Genomic DNA, 6,761 nt, shown 5'->3' with positions numbered 1-6,761 from the left:
TCTTACATCCTGAACCAGTTCCCTGGGCATTTCTCTCCACCACCCGCCTTCACTGAGATCTGCTCCCCGCCTTGGTCTTCCCTGCCCAGCCCACCCAGGACACCACCCTTTCAGACTGCACAAACCTAGGGTCAGGAAGAGAGGTCCATGTCCTTGATCCTCTGATAGGAAGCCAGGATGCTCCAACCTCTGAGAATCCTAATATTCATGATACTGTCTTCACTCCTGGTCACTCTCATTTACTGACTACCTGGCCACTGCCCTTCACCAATGGACGATCCAGTGTACACACTGCCTTCTCCACCCTGATCCCTGCTATTCTCTTGGTTGCATTTATACTTGAAGAACAGAAGATTTTAATTTTGATGAAGTCCAATGTATCCATTTTTTCCTCTTATGGTTGGTACTTGTTGTAGCCTATGTAATTTTTTGTCTTCTCCAAGTTTTCTAAGACTTTCTCCAGTATCTTTTTTTTTTTTTTAATATATTATAGTTTTAACTTTAACATTCAGGTCTATGACCCATTTTGAGTTAATTTTTATATATAGTATGAGCTAAGGGTCAAGGTTCTTTTGTTTTCGATAGAGATACACAGTTGTCCCAACACCATTTGTTGAAAAGCTTTCCCCCATTGAAATAACTTGGCACCTTTGTCAAAAATCAACCGGATATAGACATAGATATAGATAGATAGATTTTTGATGGCATATATATATATATATACATATACATATATAAATCTATTTTTTCACTCATATATATATGAAAAATTATATATATAATGCCAATTACTAGGCTCCATGTTTTGATTCATTATTCTATATGTCTGTCATAAGACAATTCTTGATGACTTATAATAATATAAGATTTGTAATAAATCTTGAAATCAGACTGTGTAAACCCTTCATCTCTGTTCTTTTTCAAAATTATTTTGGCTATTCAATATTCCTTATTTCCATATGAATTTCAGATTCAGTTCATCCGTTTCTACAAAATGCCTGCTAGATTGCACTACTGGGTATTTACCCCAAAGATACAAAAGTAGGGACCCGAAAGGCTACGTGCACCCCGATGTTTATAGCAGCAATGTCCACAATAGCCAAACTGTGGAAAGAGCCAAGATGTCCATCAACAGATGAATGGATAAAGAAGACGTGGTATATATATACAATGGAATATTATGCAGCCATCAAAAGGAATGAGATCTTGCCATTTGCAACGACGTGGATGGAACTGGAGGGTATTATGCTGAGCGAAATAAGTCAAACAGAGAAAGACATGTATCATATGACCTCACTGATATGAGGAATTCTTAATCTCAGGAAACAAACTGAGGGTTGCTGGAGTGGGGGGTGGGGTGGGAGGGATGGGGTGACTGGGTGATGGACACTGGGGAGGGTATGTGTTCTGGTAAGCGCTGTGAATTGTGCAAGACTGTTGAATCTCAGATCTGTACCTCTGAAACAAATAATGCAATATATGTTAAGAAAGAAAAAAAGAAGAAGAAGAATGTAGCAGGAGGGGAAGAATGAAGGGGGGGAAATCGGAGGGGGAGAAGAACCATGAGAGACAATGGGCTCTGAAAAACAAACTGAGGGTTCTAGAGGGGAGGGGGGTGGGAGGATGGGTTGGCCTGGTGATGGGTATTGAGGAGGGCACGTTCTGCATGGAGCACTGGGTGTTATGCACAAACAATGAATCATGGAACACTATATCTAAAACTAAGGATGTAATGTATGGGGATTAACATAACAATAAAAAAATTTAAAAAAAAATGCCTGCTAGTATTTTGCTTGAGATTGTGTTGAATCTATAGATCAATTTGGAGAGAAATGACATCTGAGCAACAGCGAGTCTTCGAATCCATGAACATGACATATCACTCTATTTACTTAGGTCTTATTTACTTTCTCCTAGCAATGTTTCATAGTTTTCAATGTACAGGTCTTGCACACCTTTTACTAAACTTATGCTTAAATATTTTATGTACTGGGTGCCTGGGTGGCTCAGTCGTTAAGCGTCTGCCTTCGGCTCAGGTCATGATCCCAGGGTCCTGGGATCGAGTCCCACATCGGGCTCCCTGCTCAGCAAGAAGCCTGCTTCTCCCTCTTCCACTCCCCCTGCTTGTGTTCCTGCTCTCGCTATCTCTCTCTCTGTCAAATAAATAAATAAAATCTTTAAAAAAAAAATTTTATGTACTTTTGATAGTATTTTAATTTTTTTAAAGAAAAGAGTGGAATTTTTTTTTTTAAAGATTTTATTTATTTATTTGAGAGAGAGAGAGAATGAGAGAGAGCACATGAGAGGGGGGAGGGTCAGAGGGAGAAGCAGACTCCCTGCCAAGCAGGGAGCCCGATGCGGGACTCGATCCAGGGACTCCAGGATCATGACCTGAGCTGAAGGCAGTCGCTTAACCAACTGAGCCACCCAGGCGCCCAGAAAAGAGTGGAATTTAATCTTTATGTACAGGACAGTGCAAGAGAGGAGATTCCACATAGAAATAAGAAACCCACTGAGAGGAGGAGCTTCACACAGGTTGTACAGTTTGGAACCCGTCAAGTAGAGTTTCGTTGTAAAAAGTGCTACAATAACAAAACACATTTAAAAAGAGTTCTCAGTAGAGAAACAGTAAGACAAACTTCTCCCAAACAGAGCACACAACAAACAACGTTCTGCCTCAGCTGCACAATCTAAAAGTTAAAGGTCCCGGCAGTGCCATCCTGAACTTGGAACGTATAGTCTTCAGAGGTAATTTCTGGCACAGCATTCTGATCTTCCTCTTCCTCTACAGAGAAATACTTCTCAATCAAGTTTAATGAAGCTTTGTACACAGACTCATTTTCATGGTTTTGTAGAGCTTCAATTTTGTCTAAACCTCCACATTCTTCAATCATTATACTAAGTTTCTCAGTTTCACCTAGTTTCTCAGCAGCCTGAAAGATGTTTGAAATGGCATCCAGAATAACCAGAATAATTTTGGTATCTTTTGCAGTTACGAGGTTCATCAATGGTTCTATTACACCACAATGAACGAGGTATACAATCTGTTCAACTGTCCCACCACTTGTATAGTTGGTCACAGCCCAGACAGCTTCCTTTTGTGTCTTAAAGTCTGCCTTAGAGAGAACACCAATGGGAATGGGACTAATCCATGATTCACAACTTGCTGTATCTGGTCCTGGCGGCCAGCTATGATGTTTGACATTGTCCATGTAGCTTCCTTCTGAATATCAGTTTTGGGGTTCGTTAGGAGGCTGGGAAAAACAGCAAGTGCTCCTGCATCTATTACAACCTGAGTCTGTTCATCTGTCCCAGTGACAATATTTCCTATGGCTCTTAGCGCAGCAGTCACAATGGGCAATTCAGTAGCTCCTAGAAGCTTCACAAGCTGGGGCACAACTCCTGTTTTCACAACCATTTCAATCTGTTCATTTGGACCATCAGTAAGGTAGGAAATGGCCCAGCGGGTATCTGCCAATACTTCTGGATCATCATGATGCAGATGAACTAAGGTAGGAAGAATCTGCTCCACAGCATCTAATGGGGGTGCAGGATTCTTGTTGCGACAAAGGTTTGTAAGTGTCCAAGTAAGGTTACGTAAGTAACCACATGCTAAAGATGACATATCAGGAACTGCAAGGAGAGCCAATAGTGGTTCAACCACTCCATACTTGATAACCAAGTCTCGAAAAACTGAACCATCACCTGCAATGTTTCCTAGAGCCCATGTAGCTTGTTTACTGATGTGGGCATGGGAAGATGCCAACAGAGAAATGAATGCTGGGATAGCACCTCCATCTACCACAGCCTTGGTCTGTTCTGACGTCCCAGAAGCAATGTTAGTGAGAGCCCAAGCAGATTCAAACTGAATGGGACCACAATCAGTTCTGCCCAAGAAGGACACAAATTTTGGAATCAAACCAGCCCGGATTATGTTGTCTATGGGGGGCTGTTTTTCCCTAGAAAGCAGTTTCCTAGCAGCTTGAGTAGCCTGGAGCTGGCTTTCCAAATTGTTGCTATTTATGCCTTTGACAATGTCATCAACAGACTAATTTACAGTGCCCTGGTTGTTGCGGTTTTCCTGTAGTGGAGAGGTAGCCTCATCAGGAAACGAGCTTACGTTTCTCCTTTTCAGCATCTGGTCGTCTTTCTTAGCTTTCCTCAGCTCCACGTTAACTTCTATTCGGCGCTGCCTCATTTCTGTACTGTCTTTCCCCTTGTTCTTGAATCGTTAAGGCGGGCAGCCGGTGAATTAGCATTCTCGTTGGTGGACATGGTTATGAGACAAAGGGAGAAAGCTACACGGCTGCTCAGGCTTCCACAGGAGGCAGTCCGGGGCGTGCAGTCTGCGGGTCAGCTGCCCTCGAGACGTCCACCATGGATCACCCCAAAGACGATGTGTCTTTGATAGTATTTTAAATGGCATTTAAAATTTTCACTTTACCATTGATTGTTGCTAGTATATAAAAATTTAATTACATTTTGTATATTGACCTTGTATCATACAACTTTGCAAAATTTATTTATCTTTTTGTAGCTTTTGGGCAGATTCCCTTAAATTTTCTATGTTCACAAATATGTCATCTGCAAATAAAGACAGTTTACTTCTGCCTTTCTGATCCATATGCCTTGTTCTTTTACTTGCTGTATTGTGATGGCTAGGACCTCCAGGAGAGTGTTGAATAAAAATGTTGAGAGTATTTATTCTTCCTTGTTCCTGATATTCCTGCAGCAAAGCATTTCATCTTTCACCTTTGTGGTGGTTTTGAAATATATTCACAATTTCTCTTATACTCCTCCCCTCAGAGAGTGCAGTCTTTTCCCCTTCCCCTGAATGTGAGCAGTAGTTAGTGACTTCCTTCTAATGAATAGATTCTGTTGGAAAGGACTGTGACTCCCAGAAGATCAGATCATAAATGGCATTGTGGCTTCCTTCTTGCTTTCTCTTTTTCTTGGATCACTTACTCTTGGGGAAGCCATTTGCCAAGCCATGGGAACACACAAGAAGACTTATGAAGAGATCCATATGGTGAGGACCTAAGGCTTCCATTAAATAATGAGTAAACACCTGAAGCCTTGTCCCAACAGCTTTGTGTATGGGGCTATCTTGGACACAGATCTTTTAGTCCTAATCAAGGCTTCAAATGACTGTAGTCCCAGTTGATATCTTGAATGCAACATCATGAAAGAATCTCAGTCAGAACCACTCTACTAACCTGCTCTCAAATCCCTAGCCCTCAGAAATAGTAAGATGGTAAGTGTTTATTGCTTAATTTGGGGGGGTAATTTTTTACACAGCAATAGACAACTGATATAGCCATTAAGTATCATGTTTCCTGTTTATGTCCTTTATCAAGTTAGGATATTTCCCTTCTATTACTAGTCTGCTGAGAGTATTCATTGTGAATGAGTATCGAATTTTGTCATGTACCTTTTCTGCATATATTGAGATGATCATATTCTTTTTCACCTTTATTCTGGTAACATGGTGATTTCCAATGTCTTTTCAACCTTTCATTCCTAGGATAAACTTTATCATTTGGTGCATCCATACACTGAGAAATATCAAGCAGTAAAAAGGCATGAACAATTGATACATGCAGCAGCATGGATGAATCTCAAAAACACTCTGGTTCCATTTATATAAAATTCACAAAATGGCAGAACTAATCTAGTGACATAAAGTATGTTAGTGTTTGCCTGGGGCCAGAAAATGGGTGGCAATTGACAGCAAAGGACAGGAGGAAAGGGTGATGGAGATGCTCTATATATTGAGCATAGTAGTGGTTACAAAAATGTATAACTCATTGATCAGTACCCTTAAAATATAAGTGAATTATATCTCAAGAGAGTTGATGTTTAAAAGTTTATGCTTGAGAGGCACCTGGGTGGCTCAGGCAGGTAAACATCTGACTCTTGATTTCAAGCGTGGAGCCTGCTTGAGATTCTCTCTCTCCCTCTGCCTCTGCCCCTCCCCACCACACAGGCTCTCTCTCTCTCTCTCCCTTAAACAAACAAAATAAAATAAAAGTTTATACTTGAATTCTATAAAACTATATAGCTTAAGAATGTATTTCCTAATCATGCCCATTAAAATAAAAATGTTAAGAGAGTAGGTCTAGGTTATCTTTAAACATGGTTATCTGTGTTACAACTAATGCTAGCAATATGGTTAATAACCACAGTGAGGGAGAAAACACCGGCCCAGTTAATGGATTTAATCTATTCCTGAATCTAAATGGTTGTTAAGTAAAGGCTTCTGCTGTGTATAGAATTGTTACTGAAATAAGTGTACTCACTGAGCCTGGTTTCCTAAGGTAAAATTCAAGTATGCTTGAGAAATCCAAACCCAAGTCAATTTTCCAAGTCAGAAGACTCTACTTAAGTTATCCTGGTCTAAGAAAGCGGGGTTAAACAGAAACACAATCCATGACTTTTCTGATGGCTTTTCTCTTTGTGCTGACAGCATTTCCCCTTTAGTTGTGATAATACTGAAATCTGTCTTACCCTCAACTAGGACTCTTCAGCCTGGAACACACAGAAATGGTACAAATGCCAACAGTTGTTTCTAAATAAACCAGTCATAAAAGAGAAGTCACTGATAAGAGAAACGATTAACATTATCAATTGTAAGTTACTGTCAGTAAAAACAGTTATTTATTATTACCATACCTAGTGCAGGGAATCCTTTCCCTTATCTTTCCCTCTGCAGAAAATAAAAAGAACAAAGGAAATGAGAGATTACCTCTAAACCGAAAATT

General features: G+C 40.3%; 1 pseudogene; it reads right to left on the bottom strand.

Moving 5' to 3' along the window:
* Positions 1 to 2,690: 2,690 nt before the first annotated feature.
* On the bottom strand, positions 2,691 to 4,275 carry LOC118518713 (importin subunit alpha-1 pseudogene; annotated as a pseudogene).
* Between the last annotated feature and the right edge of the window lie 2,486 nt (positions 4,276 to 6,761).

This window comes from Halichoerus grypus, chromosome 2 (assembly GCF_964656455.1).
Source record: "Halichoerus grypus chromosome 2, mHalGry1.hap1.1, whole genome shotgun sequence".
Taxonomy (NCBI): domain Eukaryota; kingdom Metazoa; phylum Chordata; class Mammalia; order Carnivora; family Phocidae; genus Halichoerus; species Halichoerus grypus.
Note: the sequence above shows the minus strand (reverse complement) of the source record. Positions and strands in the feature narration are given on the sequence as shown.